Source organism: Astyanax mexicanus, chromosome 9 (assembly GCF_023375975.1).
Source record: "Astyanax mexicanus isolate ESR-SI-001 chromosome 9, AstMex3_surface, whole genome shotgun sequence".
Classification (NCBI taxonomy): Eukaryota; Metazoa; Chordata; class Actinopteri; order Characiformes; family Acestrorhamphidae; genus Astyanax; species Astyanax mexicanus.
The window spans coordinates 21,644,842-21,662,789 of record NC_064416.1 but is presented as its reverse complement, the minus strand read 5'-3'; the positions used below and the strand labels follow the sequence as shown (position 1 = coordinate 21,662,789).

The following is a 17,948-nucleotide window of genomic DNA, read 5'->3' as shown; positions in this document are numbered from 1 at the left end:
AAAATAGTTCTCCCTGTATTTAAAGCCTGGAATATTCTCCTCAGTCAAAGTTACACTAAGAATTGATACAAGACTGTATGCTGTGTGCTAAACTCTTTATGTTGTGTGTTAGAGGACCTATATAACATATATATTGCCTTTTTTCCCTCTAATCTCCCCCCTCTAATAACTTAATTATTCTTTAACTTATCTGAAGATATTAATCTCATGTCTAACTATTTATTTATTTATTTATTTATTCTTTCTTTTCCTTCACAATTTACTTATTTACTTTGTGAACCTGAGCAATGGAACTTACTGTAGTGTAATTATTCTGCTTCCCGACAATTATATATATATGTATATATATTTTTTTTTAGATCATTTACTTTACTGTATTTACTTTACATACTTTTGTTACGACCCAGTCTAGGGTCAGGCCATAACAGAAAATGAGAGTGGGCTCTCTCCCCAGACCCTCTGCCAGACCAAACACCAGACACTAAAATGATTTAAAACAGGTTGAATTTAATAATAAAAATAAGGGAATATTATTTCAGGAGTGAGCATAGGCCAAAATAACAAATTAAACCAACTAACAAACAAAGACAACTAACTGAACCTGCAAAATAAAAAAATAAAAAAATACACAAACTATCCCAACTCCCTGTCACCAAAAAAGGAGAAAAAGGTAGCAAAACAAAATAGCACTCACCCCCTACTTTACCCAAAGAATAATGTATACTAAAGCAAAAACTAAAGCAACACACGGAAAACAAAATGGAGGTGTCGAGTTGGTCTGAGCAGGAAGTTGTTTCCAGGTCAGGAAAGGGGAGGAGCCCTGAACGTCTCTCTTAGGTCAGGTTTCCTCTTGCCCTTTTATAGAGTGCACCCCTGGTGGCCAATCATGGTCTTACAACCAAAAACTAAACACAAACAGCACAGAGGGCACACAAAGAAAAAACAATACGACCAGTGGTCGTAACACTTTAGATATTGTATACATTTTAACCATATGATTTTTTTCAGCATACAGTAACAGAATCATATTTGCTACATAGAGTTTGTAAAAAAAAAAACTACAGCAGCATAAGACTGCTCAGATTCATAGATCTACTCTAAAGAGCAGCACCACGGACAGTTCCATGCAGCTCTATCCTCCAGCTTAATCACATGAGGCTCCTCTCAGAGCCTTCTTACCCAAGGGGGGTAAGATGATTGTTAATTTGCATATGCTGTGGTAATAAATAACAGGGAATGGCCGACACAGCACTGCGCAGTGCTTATCCCTGGTTCTTTATATGTATGTATGTAGTTGTCATGATTACTTCATTAACCTCCATTAAAATGTGCCTTCTTCCTGAATCAGCAGTGATGAATTTAGCTGGAGGATAGTGCAGATTGCCTGTTCTCCAAGAGAACCAAGAGAAACCAAGCCTGATATACATCCCTGAGAATAGGTGGAATGGGCCAATAGAAATGTTCTAAAATTATTTAAAATTGAATACAATCGTTTTGTTTGTTCTCAGCTTTGCTGTAATGAATTACTAGAGGCTGACCAACACAAACTGCAGCAACAAATGAGCTGCTGTCTCTGACTTTATCTACAAGGTGCAGCAGCTAAGTACACTGTAAATTTGCCAATGTTAAATCAACACTCTTAGTGTTAAATCAAAAGCCCTTATTTTGCAATCTATAGGCAAGCCATCTACATTCCATTGCGCAGCTTGATTTAGGGCGTGTCGGTGTGTCTTTGGTATTGTAAGGGGCCAAAGACAATCAGAGTGTAATAAATAAACCAATAAACCAATCAGAGTGTCACTTGCCATCCCTTTTAAGATCCAGGTGCACTCTTGACTCTTGATGCATTGGTATTTTAATGGCGCAGCACTTCTGTGCTTCTCAGTAGAGGAAACTGGCCTGTGTGTTCATTCTGTGAAGTTGAGTGAGCTGTGTGAGCATTCAGTGACAGCAATGGCATTTTAAAAATTAGGTTTGTGCGCTGCTTCGTGTCCTATTTAAACAAGGAAGGCGCAAAATAGACTGTTGGTGGGGTGTAAGATAGCAATGAGCATTATGACATGCCTTGTGCAGGCCTTCAGTGTTTAATCAGCGCTTTTAGTGTTAAATAAGCACAGCAAGTTAGTGTTAATTTAACACTAAATGTTCTGTTTTAACACTGGTAAATTGACTGTGACAGTGAGAGAGAGAGAGCACAGTGTTTAAAAACTCCAGCAGCACTGCTGTGCCTGATGCACTTTAACAGTTCTAAGAATGACCCACAACCCAAATAATACCTGCACTGTGGTGGTCCTATGAGGTCCTGACCATTGAAGAACAGAGTGAAAGAAGGATAATAAAGTACACATAGAAAAAGATGGATTAAAACGTGCTAAAAACTGTGTGTTTTACAGTTTTTTGAAAAGCTGACCTTGGTTCATTCTGTTTTTATGCTGTTCAGTTAAGTGCATCCTGATTCGCAGAATACACAGTTTATTAGTAAAGCCATATCGTCAGCTCTAGAAGCCGGTAGCTCCTTTGTGTTTGTAGTGCTGATTACGTCTCCTGCAGTTCGGACTCTTATTCTCATCTTGGCGTGTGTGTGTGTGTGTGGAGAGCCGAGTGCAATAAGAATGTGCAGTTTAGATGAAGACCTCTGACCACAGAGCGCAGGGTTATCTGTGCCTCTCAGGAATCTGCTCGCTGACCCCGTTTCTCACTGCGCCGGCCAGCGTTTACCCCCGCCAGGCAGGCGCTTCTTCACAAAGCCACTTCCACTTCAGCTCTATTTAAAGCAGCATATGCTGAGTTCTTATCCTTTGATAGTATAAAAATCAGCGTGCATTCTTTTTAGAGGGTCAGACTGTAGGGGATACATCGAGTGTGTTTTAGCTCTATAGGGGCATGGATGATTTTAAATCTTAAAAGGTGTGGAGAGTAACAAACATCATTGTGGTAAAAATGATTCAACATTTAACGTTTATATTTTATTCTGATTTTATTGAAAGCAAAGCATTTGATAAAATGAGACCTTAAAGTCCAGAAGGACTACAAGACAGGAAAACACTGAACTTAAGAAAACATTTTGGGCATTTGAAGTCATTTCATTGCACAGCTGGGATACCAAGGTAACGAGTATTTGAGATCCGGTCTAGTGATGAATTATGCTATAACATCTATTAATCATAAACATTTAAAGGACCAATGTGTACCAAATGAAAACAAGCGTGAAAAATTGCTTCCACAGTCCACCTTGAATTCACTCATGAGAGTTCTTCTCCCTAGCTTTCTACCTACCAATCCTATCCATTCTTGCCAGGAAGAAGAATGTGAACTGCTGTTGTGCAAAAATCCGTCACACAGCAGTATAAACACAAAAGCGTATGCAGGTGATTATCATATCTGCTGTAACTGTAGATTAACCCCTTGTTTCTAAACAGAAATGAAAGGAGTTTGTTAGTAATCTGTTATGCTCATTCTGCTGCATAGCGTGCGAAGTGAGTCAGATTCTGTCAGTGAGTCAGATTCGGTACAACAACTTTCCAAAACAATCAATGTCAAGTACGGCAGCCTCTGTTTACTTCCTGTGAAACGAAATTTGCAAGCGTTGCACAAAGCCGAACGTGCCTTCATTAATTTTCCAACTGACATACTTTCTGCGGTTTTGCTTGCGTGTCGTCTATGCTCTTGACCAACGCAAGGTATGGACATGTAGTGCCTTGAGCCATGAAATTCACCCAGCTTGAATGTGCGGAAAACAGTGAATGAATGAAGTTCTCACACAGCATCTGCGGCTGTTCACTTTCTAAGTAAAAAATATTTACCGTCTTAATATTAGACAAAGCTAACTCCAGTGTTCTCTTTTCTAGAACATTTTTGGGCAGCCTACCCATCCATAGTGACCATCCCGGCAAAAGGCCAGTAGTAACTGCAGGTTTGTGAGGGTTACAGGGGTTAAATGGGTCTGACTGGCTGTAGGTTTGTACAGAAGGAAATGCTCAGTGTCAGATGCTGAGGATCACGCAGCATGTGCTGGGTCTGTCGATGACAGACAGTGACAGTATCTCCTCTAACAAGTGGCTGCAGCTCGGAACGCGCTTGCGTCAGTCCTGGCTTCAGTGGTGAAAGAAGCAGGCGACCCGCTTCTCTGTCACTGCAATTATTGTAATTGTGAATCTGTGTGTATGATGAGAGCACGCTGGAGAGTTTCAGCAAAATTGCACCACACCTAACCTTATCAGCTATATATGAGCGTCACCTTTAATTATTTTATACTGTGACAATTATTAGAGGATTCAGACATTTTAAAAAAAGCCTGTCGTAGAACAGCTTCTCATAAATATAATTTTTAACTGGATCTGGACGCAGTTTCTTCTCATATTTTATTTTCCCCTGAGGTGCACTTAAGACATCTGTGTGTGGTTTATGTACCAAAAATAATCATGATTTATTGTACATTTCCTGGTGGTTAAGAACCAACCAGCCTGGACTGAGATTCAAGAGTGCACAATATCAGACATGTGTTTTTTTTTTAAGGTGAACACAAGCAACGTAGTTTATTAAGTTATGTTAAAAGTACAGATTATAACAAAGATAGGGCTGCAGCTATCCATTATTTTAGTTATCAAGTACTCTACTGTAAAATCGATTAATCAAGTTATTAGATAAAACATACATGTTTGCTTAAAAAGTTATTTAAAAAATACACAAGAAAAAAAGACATTTCACTTAATAATGAATGGCCAATTGATTTCATAAATAATAAACGGCTTTTCATAGATAAAATGTTTAAATGCATTTGCACATTTTTCTCATATGTAATTTTTCCCAGAGGCCCATTTAAGACATATTTGTGTTTTTATGGTTTATGTTCCTAAACAGTCATAATCTATTATCCCAGCCTGAGCAACACTCATTTATTTTTTCACGATTTGGGAGTTAAAAATAAATGAATATAAATATGTGGAAAAATATCAAGCAGGGTTTAAAAAAAACCTGTTGTTAGTTTTTTAATCGTAATAGTATAATTATTTTAATTTAACTGTCATGCATTAGCAACGCCTACATAATACATAAGCCTCTATAACCTGGATATGTCATTCTTGACCTCCAGTCTACTACAGGAACGTAATCTCATAATGTACAACCTAACACACTTACATAACCCTGCTGGGACTGCAGGGCATGGCTTATGCTCTTTAGCAGCATATGCTGTCTCATTCACAGGAGTGTAATATTGGTGATGCTGTGTAGTATAGCATGATGATGTCACGTCCTGTATCGTATCCTGTAGCATATGGAACGGGGCTGTGGAGCCCCAGCTGCTCCGCTTATTAGCTCCATGAATTCCTTTAACCAGGAGACAAACAGCAGGCAGGAGATTGCACAGCTCAGCAGCAGCAGATCAGTGTTAATATGTGACCGTTTCAGCTCTGCTGGTCGACCACCTGATCCTACTCAAACTCCCAGCCTCAGCCAGCCATGATCACACATTTCACAAATTTCAAACAAATTTAAACATAAAAAAAGAGAATGGAATCTAGAGCTGGATGAAATATTCTCCACCTGGTTATACTGTGATACTGACTTCCAGCTGCGTCACTGATTTCCAGTTTTAAAGGGGAAATATCACAATATTTCAATGTAATTTCAATGTTTTTCTTGGCGATGTGATGTGAATACTATTTTATTCTATTATTAATATTTAGTATAACAGTTTCAAACATTCAGTATTCGGTAGACCCCAAAAAAATGAATGTAAACTTTTGTCTATTAGGTAAACAAGAGTAACTTACCAAGACTTACCAAAATAATGAATATAACATAAAAATCATATTATGCATACTGTCTGGAGCCAAATACAAATCAAAGTAAAAATAAAAACAAGACTGCATTCTTTTATATTATTTGTATTTTCCATACTGTCCCAACTTTACAAGAGTCTGTGGGCACATGTCAAGTAGCAATTTTTGAAGCTTATTTTTAGGGATGCACTGCATTAACTTAATTTAACTAACTAACTTAATTTGTGGTTCCAAATATTAAATGCATTAAATGCATTAAATGCAACTTGCAGAAATTAAAAGCATTTTCTGTGTTCAGCTGACTTTTTAAGAACAATTAAACAGTTTTAATAATATATAATAATTGATTTACATCATAGTGTAGCATTTGCAGTTGTACTTTACTTTAGCAGTAGTTTTAAACTAGTTTTGTTTACTAAAAGACTGATTGGGTTTCTTTTTGTAAATTTCCAATTTGCTAGCCGCATAGGACTATTAAAGTAGCTAGCTAAAGTTTTGCTTAGGACAGCTCAGCTGAAATACATTTATGATTAGAATGGCATAGCTAGCTAGATGACTGAATGTGTGACTAGCATAGCACTGCTGAAGTAAATTCATGATTAGAATAGCACTGCTAAAGTTAATGCATAATTAGTCTAGCACTGCTGAAGTAAATCCATGATTAGAATAGCACTGCTGAAGTAAATTCATAATTAGTGTAGCACTGCTAAAGTAAATGTATGATTGGAATAGTACTGCTGAAATAATACTATACTTTCGAGTAACACTGTAGAGGTAAATATATTATGCTTTGTTGGTTTTCATGCTGGGATGTTAAAATATTAAGTGTTCAATACATATTTTTTTTATTTCTAGTTTTGTGATTGCTTTTAGTTTGACAAGCAACACAAAAATACATTTAGGCGATTTAATTGATTTAATGATGAAAAAGTGGCAAATTCAGGGAATTCAGAAAAACACATGTTCCCCTTAGAATCAAAGCTCTCACTAAACCAGTAATATATTTATGATTGTGATCCTAGTAAAGAAAAATAAAAAGAGAAAACAGGAAAAAACAGTCTTTATGTTCTGAGCGGCTCTTTTTAAAGGGCAGGAACACGCTGTATTCCACAGGCTACAGCATGTAAACACCAGCAGAAAGAAGCCAGTGGCCTGCAGGTCCTTCAGCTGAGCAGTAACTGTTCAGGTGGCCTGAAGTGAGCGGAGGAAGACGAGGAGGGGCAACAGTCATTAGAGAGGGTCTCCAGCGCTTCACGGCGCTCTACACGCTTGGAGCAGACCAAAGCCAGCCGAGTGTCTCGCCACTGACTGAGAACATACCATTAACCGAGACGCATTCCGACAAGAAAAATGAAGAGAGCTATTTCCTGTGGCCTCGAGTGCCTGGGCAGAATAATGAGCGGCAACTCACTCTCTCTCTCTCTCTCTCTCTCTCTCTCTCTCTCTCTCTCTCTCTCTTTCTCCTTCCCCTGCACAGATCCAGATGGAGGACTTTCTCTCTCTCTCTCTCTCTGTCTCTCTCTCTCTCTCTCTCTCTTTCTCTCTTTCTTTCTCCCTCTCTCTCTCTCTCTCTCTCTCTCTTTCTCTCTTTCTTTCTCCCTCTCTCTCTCTCTCTCTCTCTCTCTCTCTCTCTCTCTGTGTCTCTCTCTCTCTCTCTCTCTTTCTCTCTTTCTTTCTCCCTCTCTCTCTCTCTCTCTCTCTCTCTCTCTCTCTCTCTCTCTCTCTCTCTCTGTGTCTCTTAAGGCAGAGAAACAGGGTCAGGCACACACTGTCTGCTCCTATCAAGGTTAGGCTTTCCAAGACATGAATTAGATAAATGATGTCCGGTGCTGTCATGATGTATCTGATGCACTTCTCATATTTTGAGGAAAGCGGTTCAGTTGCAGCAGCATATGTGTATCATAAGTGTATCTCAGCCATCTTCTGAAACAAATATTAGTCCTGTTGTTGTCTTTGTTATTGTTGTTTATAACATCAATATTAGGGGTATGCCATATTGTATTGTACACAATAATGTTGGCATAAAAATTCTAACATGATAAAAAAAGATCATAGCATGATATGGCAATACTCTTGAAAGCATACTCTTGTATTTATTTTGCAATTCACTGTATTTATTTTAATTGTTTGTTTGTAATTTACATGCATTAATTATGCTTCACTTCAGTTTTGCAGTAGATTTTTGTTGTTGCATTGCTCTATTTTTTAGTTATATTTGTTATTTTTTTATACACTATTATTATTATACACAAAGTCAGGTTCTTACAAGTTACTGTTTACAAAAAGGTTTTCGATTTGTTTTCTCTTATATTTATATTAAATACAACTTTGATATGTATTTAGTTGCAGTTTTATATTCTTATTATTTTATTGAATTAAAAACATGTCAGTGTTTTGTCATATCGGCAAGAATATCTGTATTGCAAAAATACCCTAAAATATTTTTTTATATTTTAGGGTCATATCACCCACCCCTAAGCACTATACACCCAGTGTTTGTGGACAACACTTCTAATGAATGCTTTTACATACTTTAAGATGCATCCATTGCTGACACAGATGAGCAAATGCATTCTCCTATCTACTTTTCTAGTCTAAAAATGAATTATAGGTTCATTGGCTTCCATCTTTGCAACGAGACCAGGCTCTTATTATTGCATTTCATTTATTTAAATGGGTAGAGACCAAAATACTGGAAACCAAATGTCCATAGTTTTTTTATTTCAAAAACATATTTTATATCATAGATATAATCTGATAAAAACATCATGAACAGTTTATAGTGTTTAATTTAATAATGCACAAAAAAAAAAGATATTTTAGCTTGTTATGGCTACTGAGCTTGCGCACATCTCTTCACAGCAAGGGGGGCCAGCTGATTGGCTGTTTTTGCCGATGGGTGATTTGCGCCATAATTAGGGTTATGGCGCAAATCACAAAGGGTTTCACTGTTCAAAACATTTTTAGGGTTTAAAATAGTTTGCGACCCCACCCAAAACTCATAGGACCCCTCTCAACTCACCCCCTTAAGAGAATAATAATTACCAGGCCATAATGATGTTTCACAGTGACATCACGTGACTCAAGAATGGTTGTGAATCATGTTTTACAGTGAGACAAGCTCTGTATTCTTTTTTTAAGATGTATAAGTGCAGAATTCTGATTTACTACAAAATTTTTTTAGCAAACCTGGACATGAAGAACCTGACTCAACTTGACTCAAAGAGTCGAGTGGAATTGATGAGGTAGGTTGGTGATCACCATCTTAAACAACAACCTTAGAAGAACTTATCTCTAAATGCAGACACATCATCACAGCAGTGTTTCAAAATCTAGTGGAAAGCCGTCTCTGGACAGTAGAGACAGTTACTCCAACAAAAGCAGAATAAACTATTTTTTTCTTTATTTTTCAATACTCTTTATTTCACAAGAATCAGTGAATAAGCAGGTGGATCTATACTTTTGTCCATATATTGTATTAAGAATCAATAATGATGTAGCTGCAGTGAAGAACAGGCTGAGCTTATTGTGTGATTTATCGCATGCTTGAACTGTGAGTGGTAAGATAATGACGCAAAGACCCGTCTGCTATGCAGACAGTGTGAAGTCACATTCAGACTTCTGCCAATCAGTTATTTATATATGTGTGTGTGTATTGCTTGGTTTAAAGTGTGCCAGTGCGTGTGTACATGTATGTGAATTTATGAGTGAAAGTTCTATCTGTGTGTGTGTGTTTGTGTGTGTGTGTGTGTGTGTGTAGTCTTTGTCCAATTAAGTGTGTTTTTTCTGTTATTTTTGTTTTTAACATTATTTGAACCCAGCAGTTCAGCCCTTCACATGGTGTGAACATTTGATGATGAAGGAAGCAGAAATGCTTCAGAATTAATTGGAATGATTTGGCTCTAAGTTACTGAAAAAAATAACCTTATTGACTAACTTGACAGATTTTTTCCCTCTAAATTTAATCTGATTATCATGAGCTTCCATAACTTTGTTCACAACAGGCATTGAAACACAAATAATATTTTTTATTTTTTAATTGAGAATTTTATTTAACTTTTTAACCCTTGGTGAAGCATAGCCAGCCTCTATAAATGAGCAACTTGAATATTTAATTAGTATTACCATCAATAGTGCACAACACTTTTCAAAGCTACAGCAGATCAGTGCTGTAATTTTTTTATTTTGTGTTGTGTGGATGTCGTCATATTGACGTATAACAGATGTTGAGTTTTGGCCTACATATTTTATGATCAAATCAGATTTTGTATTTCACATCAGTGTGACATTGGCCTGAGATGTTTGGAAGATGTTGTTGCAGGAGCAGTATAGCCACTGTGCTAACAGCCAGCCTCAGCAGGTTTAGAGCTGCAATGATAACAGACACAGCAGTCAGGTTTGGAAGGTCTCCAAACCTCATCATCAAATCAGATTTTGTATTTCTCACCAACATGGCATTGGCCTGTTAGCCAAGATGCTAACAGTCTTCCTCAGCAGAGTTGGAGCTGCAGTGGTAACAGACACAACAACTGGGCTTGGCAAGTTTAAAGAGGAAGAATAGGAGGAGTCTCAGCTGAATACAAAGCATTTGCTTTGGTCTAAGATGCTCATGCTTTAGAACAGAAACTTAAATTTATTTATTTTTTTTTCATTTTCTCCCCAATTTACATGGCCTATTACCCAACCCACTCATTAGGACTCCGCCCATCACCAGGAGGGTGAAGACTAGCACATGCCTTCTCTGACACATGACAAGTCAGCGTTAGCCTGCGTTAGCCTGCTGAACCACAAAATAGTAACTTTGTCGCTATTCTTTTTCTTTCGAATTTACATAGTTATACACATATATTGGCACTGGTTGCCAGCTGTGCTAACCATACAAGCACTCATCCAGGTAATGAAGGCCTTCAGGGGCATCTGAATGTTAGGGGCAGGTGTGTTCAGCACTGCTGTACATACTGTGTGTGTTTATTTAACTGGAGCACATAAATCAACATTGTTTTATAATGGAAATGTTCCAGATGTCAGATTTAGCCAAATGGCTACATATCATCTGCTGCTATTATCTCTGTTTTGGTGGCTGTATGTGAAACTGTGAAGTTCTTGTGGTGTGTGTGTGTGTGTATTTGTTTGGGGTGGACAGCAGCAGAGGCAGTGGTTCAGATGGCTGTAGGCAGGGCGCTTCACTGGCTGTGTGATGTATGGTTATGGCCTTTCATCGAGAGCCAATTACGCCTCCTCTGTGTGTGAGCGCTTTGGGATCGCACGCCGCCGCGCTGTCCGCACACAGAGAATTCCTGGACGACTCTCCTTCACCACACACTCACACACACACACACACATACGCACACAACCCCCTCCTTCCCCAACACCCTGCACTTCCCTAGGGCTTTCACTGTTTCCTCCTCCAATGTGGAAATAATAGAAAATGGGATTTTCAATTGTTTTAGCCAATTGGGTGGCTCACTTTAATATGCAGTCACACACATACTGTACACAGCTCGCTTTTTCACATTCCTGCTCATTTACGCCTGTAGCTGTCACATCTGTGCTTTGTGCTCTGTAGGTGTGAGTGTGTGTGTGTGTGTGTGTGTGTGTACCTGTGAATGAACAATGCTTCATTCCTCCCTTCCTCTTTTTTTTTCTTTCAGAGGTAACAAATGATCCGTTGTTTCTGGGCGTGTTGTATGTCTTCTCCTGCAACCTTCACACACTCTTCTGCAAACACGTCTGAGCCCTGCGAACAGGTAAAGACTGCTCTTTTTTTTTCTCTACTCGTATGTACGCTAGATTCTTGGGTAAAACTTTCTTTATAAATGCTATATTTATAATGTATTATGAAAATGCTCATAATGCATCATATGGCATACACACTTCAATACCTTGTAATAAAATATAATATAATAATAATAATAATATAATATTAACTGTTTATCATAAGCTTGTATACTTACTAGTGATGTCAGTCAGTGGTGTTAATTAGATTAATCACACTTTTTTCTTCTGAAGATTTTAATACTGCATATATAAATGTAAATAAAATAATTAATGTTAAATTGGCAATTTTTTTGTGCTGGTCAGTTACTTTAAAACATAAATATTTGTTTTAATCACAATAATAGTCTGTGATTACTCAGGGTTATTTGCACTTTTTCTTTTTCTTAAGACTTAAGCTTTTAATAGTGCAAATTTAAACATAAATAAAAGAATGTGACACGAAATAAACCAATCAGTGTGCCAGTTGTCATTCCCTTTAAGAGGCAGGTGCGCTCTGATTAAAAATAACACTTTTCTGAACAGATGTTGAGATTGGCTGCGCATGTAAACACACTCCTATACTGTAGTATATAGTGATAGTGTCTTTGTGATGTATGCTGATATTATTTTTTTCCTAGAGCCCATCCATATGGAAGAACATGAAAGACATTAAATATGGATCTGTTCTGTGACCAGAATCCCAGATATTCATTGTTTGACATATTTGACCCTTATGGTGGAGCAGCATACTTGAAACACACGTATGCAACAGACACATCCAGCGGAGTGGAAGCACATCTGTGTGCAGTGTTTGAAAGCTCCTCTATAAGCAGTGCTCTGAGATTACCATCCGCAGCTCGGAAAACACTGGATTACTCAGACGCAGGGTGCTTTATTTAAATGCAGATTGGTTGGAAGCAGTAGCAAGCTGTTCAGTAGACTCAATCACTGCACCTTAATCACACCTCTGTTGATATGGTCTGTATTTTGAAGGGGATCAGGAGGAAGCGAATAATCCTGTTAATGCTGGTTTTCTCCAGTTCAGAAATGATGTGATGCACACTCACAGTTTGCCTTTATGCTTTAAATGGCCTTTCAGCAGCCTTTGCAGTTTCAGATTTAGTATCTCTAACTCGAACCAACAGGAGAGGGTTATTATCAGACAAAGTGCTTGCTTTAAATATGTTCTTGAATTAATTCATAGAATTAAACTGGTAGTATATGTTAATCTGTTTTTAATATATAGATAATAACTCATCTGACTGGTTGCCCTGAAATCTTCTTAAAACTTAAGCGTTAATTGGTGGAGCTAGTAATTTGCACATGATACATTTAAGCAATATTTTCACACTATTAGGCACAGCGAATTTTAAGGCGCACTGTCAATAAACGTCTATTTTCAGGTCTATTTTCATACATAAGGCGCACTGGATTAAAAGCGCATTATGCGACACTAGTAAGGAACGGGGTTTTGCCATGTTCCCCTTCTAATTCATCAGGTATCGCATCTGGGTGGCGATAAAAACTTGTTATTTGGATGAGTAAAGCGCTTCTGTTTACTTACTGGAAGGTTAGATTTCCAGATTTGCACTGGGTGCAGGAGCATTAGCATTAGCAGCTAACCGATATTGCGGCTCTGAGGAACCCTGAGTGTTCTGGTAAGCCAGGGTGATAGTAGTTAGCGTTTTGTCCCATGTAGCTTCTTTTAACACGGCAATTGTGCAGGCTACAGTCTGATAATATTTACCTCTGAACGGCAAAAGAGCTAGTGCTTAGCAGCTAATGCTAGTACTGCTCCAGCAGTGCTAGTTGCTTGTTTGTAGCAGGCTACAGACTGATAGTACTCATTTCTGAACAGCAAAAGAGCTAGTGCTCAGCAGCCTCGGCGCTGGAGAACTAAACTGAATAATTGTATAACGTTGTACTTCAGTGAACTGGCTTTACTGCTCCTAAAAAACCTGACTAATAAAATTCATACATAAGGTGCACCGGCTTATAACTGATGATATTTCGGACAGTTAAAGGATTTTAAGTGTGCCTTACAGTGCAAAAAATACAGTATTTTATATTGTATGAATTTTAAACCATTAACCGGCAGCAGAAATGGTTAAAAAAATGCAGAGTACTAAAACTAGGCTTTTCTATCAGGCTGCTATCTAACCCAGTGCCTGACATCTTCCCATCATGGTCAAGCACTACTGGGCAGCTTTTCTAGGCAGAAGGTCAGACTTTACGACTTCAGCAGCTTTAATTGCAGAATAAATGATTGATGTTAATCACCTGCTCCAATGCACAGCCTTCAAATGACCATTCTCTTTTGCTCCATCATCCCACCATAATGATACTGTAGCCATCAGTAGCTGGTTGGTGGTGGTGGATGTGGTGACACGTGCTGTAATGAATAGGGAACGGTGCAGGCCTGATGGATGATGGGCAGTTGAAACAGCCAGCGCAGAGTGGAGGTACAGCTGCACAGAGGCAGAGGGAAACACTGATCTGAGCAAGCATTAAAGATTCATCTAAACAGCTGTTCCCAGTGCAGGACGCTGCACCGCACAGCCATGTGCTCCCGTTCCCCCATCAGACGCAGCGCAGGAAGCTGGGCTAACGTTTTTACATGAGCATGGGAGTATTGCGGCAGCTGCACGCCCGTCTGAGCCATCCGCCGTGGCTTTGTGAGAGTGAGTGGAAGCAACGTTTGTCAGCGTCGCTCCTGCTGTTTGTGAGGAAACCAAGCTCTTGTCAGCTTCCTAAAAACATATAATGCTGGAAACTTTACAGGCGTGAAGAAGAGCTGACTGGCAGATGGAATATGGCGCTTTGAATTTGTCACTGCTGTCTGTCCTTTGCTACGACTGTCCACAGCTGTCGGACAGAAAGTAGAAGTTAATTAAAGATATCTCAATCATCCTTGTTTCTTTTACACAGCAGTTTGTTTTATTTCATATAATGACTGTGCAAGAAAAGGAAGTAGTGTTAGAGAGGGTGTTTGGAGGAGCCTGTCTCAGATTCGAGTCTCTGATTCTGAACATTGAGTTTGGTTTGCTCTTGATTTTGATGTAGAAGAGATTGGGATCACTATGGCCAAATCCCAGGTCATCAGAAAGAAGGATGTAGATTCTTATGTGTCTAGTCTGGAAGGGGATTAAGGGTGCTTTCAATGCTACCTTGTTTGGTCCAGACTCTGATGCATTGTTGGATACCCTGATATTAATGGGAAACACAATAAATCAGTATGCTAAATTAGTTTAAGCCTCATAAATATTTTTCGATGCTTGGCAGCGATTTTTTTCTAGGATAAGTAGTTTGGTTTGTGTTATCACTGTGGACCTCTACCTCGCTCTGCCTCCACTTTTATGTCATGTGAGTAGACCTGCATTTAATGATTATTTGGCTGCAACTCAGATCTGATTTTTTGCTCAATGTGTCTCAGATTAGGTTTTCACGTTCATGGCTGTGTGAACGTGCCAAATCAGATTTTTTTAAATCATATTTGAGTCACTTTCATATGTGGTCCAAAACTGGACACATATCTGATCCATGGACATGTGACATGAATGTGAATGTTTAATTCAAAAATCACGTGCGCATGTGAGGCGTTTCAGGGACAGATTTGTTCACATTACACACAGATACAGGTCACTTACGTTTGTAAATGTGAACCATCAAGCCAAATCAGATCTGAGTAAAAAAATCTGATTTGAGCAATGTGACTTGTAATGTGAACGTAGCATTTCAGTAGTACACTTAATAGTTTACCCCACCCCACCTTGACTCGTGCCCTGGACTGATTTTGCAGGACATTTTGATAGTTTAATTTAGCAATAGAACACGAGAGGGAGTGTGTTATCACGAATAACGAATATTATAACATCATTATAACATTATTAATGATGTTATTCGTGATAACACACGACCTCGAGTGTTCTATTGCTTTTATACAACAGATTTTTTTAACAAAATGAATAAAGAAAATAAATTAAAGAACTTTAAGAAATTCAGATTGAATATGGTTTAATATGGACTGTGCCTTCCGCCAAAAAGTAGTTCCACAAAAACTATAACAGAACTGAAACTTAATTACAAAACGGTGTATGGTTCACACAGACTAACACCACGAAAGTTAGCTTGAAATCAAAAGTGGGAATAAGCGAAGATGGTAACGTTAGGAGCGTGAAATGACGCTGATACTCTTCTCTCCTGCTCCGTGGAGTCATTTTCAGGTGAAAGCTGCGCATTTTTGAGCATTTCTGCTTGTTTTGCTGGGTGGTGTTGGTTTTAGCTATTCAGCTGGACTGTGGTTAGGTTAGCGTAGCCTGCTTTAGCTCAGCATTAACTTAGCTTAGCCTAGCCTGGCTGGTTAGCGTTCTGGCTGTCAGACAGCAGTAACCGAGCGATTTTCTTTCCATGTTTTCCACGAAAGGCGAGCCAGCGCAGCGGGCTGCGGGCGAGCGTGCTGCGGCTGAGCGCTAGCCTGTGCTAAGCTAACGCTGCTGCGGGTGTCCTGTGTGTATACGCCGTTACTTTGCAACGCGTCCGCGGAGTGATACAAGTTTAGTGTGAGAAGGCCGTGATGTTATCACATATATCAGCACGGCTAGATCACTTCTCAACCAATCAGATTGTGAGGTCGGAACTAACTGTTGTATAATGCACATATATTGCAAAGTATTGTGGGACAGTTAACTGTTGTCAATTCAGATGTAAAAAATTAAGATACTTTATATATTATCTTAAATTTGACCATATTTTTATTAAAATGTATTGAATTTTAATAAAGTGATTAATAACAATTGAGAAACAAAAAAAACAATATGTCCTTTTAATTATTAATGCTATTTGCATTTTGTTAGTATTTACTTCTTCTTTTTCTTGTATTGCTGTTGTGGGACTCCTTGTCTCTTTATCCCGATATCTTGGCCAGTCATGTGTACAGCCCCTCCCTGACCTGCTCTCTGTACACTCACTCACCAGAGAACATCTAGCCCTAGCCTGAGCCAAGAACTTCTTTCTCAATCCTAGTCCTTCAGATCTTTTCTATCTTCTTGTCAGTGTGTGAAGTTCAGCACGTCCCTTACCCCTTCTTCTTCCTTTCCATCTGATCTGTGCTTAAGCACATGTTGGAGATATTCACTGAATTTGAGCAGGTTTATTGAATTACCATCAGGTACCAAATATTAAGTTATTATTATTTTTTTTAATTAGTTGGAACATCACTAGTCACACCATGGTAAAAAGAAGACATTATAGAAGACATAAGAAGATTGTTGCTAAATGTCTGTATTTTTAAAGGCGCACTGTGCATCTTGGAAGACCAAAACATATGCTTGGTATTTAGCCAGGCCTCTCTCCTCCCATTCGCTAATGTTGAACCTTTCTGAGCCTGGCTGCTGTGTCTGTTAGCATTGTGGTTCTAACCCTACTGTGACTGGCTGTTAGCATTTTGATTTACCATCCAAAGCTTGCCTAGCCCAGTGGCTGTTCCTGTTAGCATCAAGGCTCTTGGGCCAGGTGTTAATATGTAACTATACTAACCCCACCATGCAAAGTCTTGCCACTGCATCTGTTAGCATTGTGACTTTAACTCTGCTGAGGCTGGCTGTTACCATCATCAGATAAAAGGCTACTGTCTGTAGGTAGCATTGTGGGTATTCTGCATCAAACTTACAAACTTTCTAGAGTGTTGTTTCAACATATTGTTAGATGACTTAGGGAATGCATAAAAGATTGGAGTCTCTTTCGTGGAGGGATAATTGGCTGATTGCTTTCCCCTGAATGTTTTATCTTGCACTCTGCCACCTTGCTTGGGGTGGGACTTCACAAGTTTCCACAGGGTGGGACTACTGTTCATGCAAGACCAGCTACCAGCTGAAACTTTCTGTGCCCTGGAGTTCTTGACTTCAGAACATATTTACATGTATACTAGTTGTTTGCTACTATACTAATGTTTAAAAAGTCCGATTTTTCATTTTTGATGTTTGTTAGGGATTGTGTTGGGGATTGTCCAAACCAAAACCAAGATGCTGTACATTTTTTGACGTGACAGTGACAGAATTTTACATCATCTCACAGCCTTGATAATTATATCCACTTGTTATCAATTGTAAAGCAACAGTATGTTGCAATTTTCTACACTGAAACTAAAGTACACAACTCGACACAAGTGTGTACATTGGGCCAGGCCAGCTGACCTGGGGCCAGAATCTTGCAGAATTCATATCGCATCTTCCCCAGTCACTGTGTTTGTGCTCTCGATCAAAGTGGGCCGAGTTGCTGCGGAACGGTAGCCCTGCCTCCCCAACCCCTTTTCCCAGCGGTAACAGCTGAACAGCTCTGCTATTATAAGAATTATTCTGTGTTATTGTGTAAGATATACAGTGTTTATAGCATGAAATCAGGTCCTCTTTT

General features: G+C 38.8%; 1 protein-coding gene across 3 annotated transcripts in view; it reads left to right on the top strand.

The window, feature by feature from the left end:
* The window catches only part of mgat4c (mgat4 family member C), a 198,990-nt gene that overhangs the window by 78,055 nt on the left and 102,987 nt on the right, over positions 1–17,948 (top strand). For all 3 annotated transcript variants that reach the window (XM_007249244.4, XM_007249243.4, XM_049483705.1), the window contains one exon: positions 11,435–11,530. The gene's annotated coding sequence lies outside the window, so the exon portion shown is untranslated. The remainder of the gene's footprint in view (positions 1–11,434; positions 11,531–17,948) is intronic.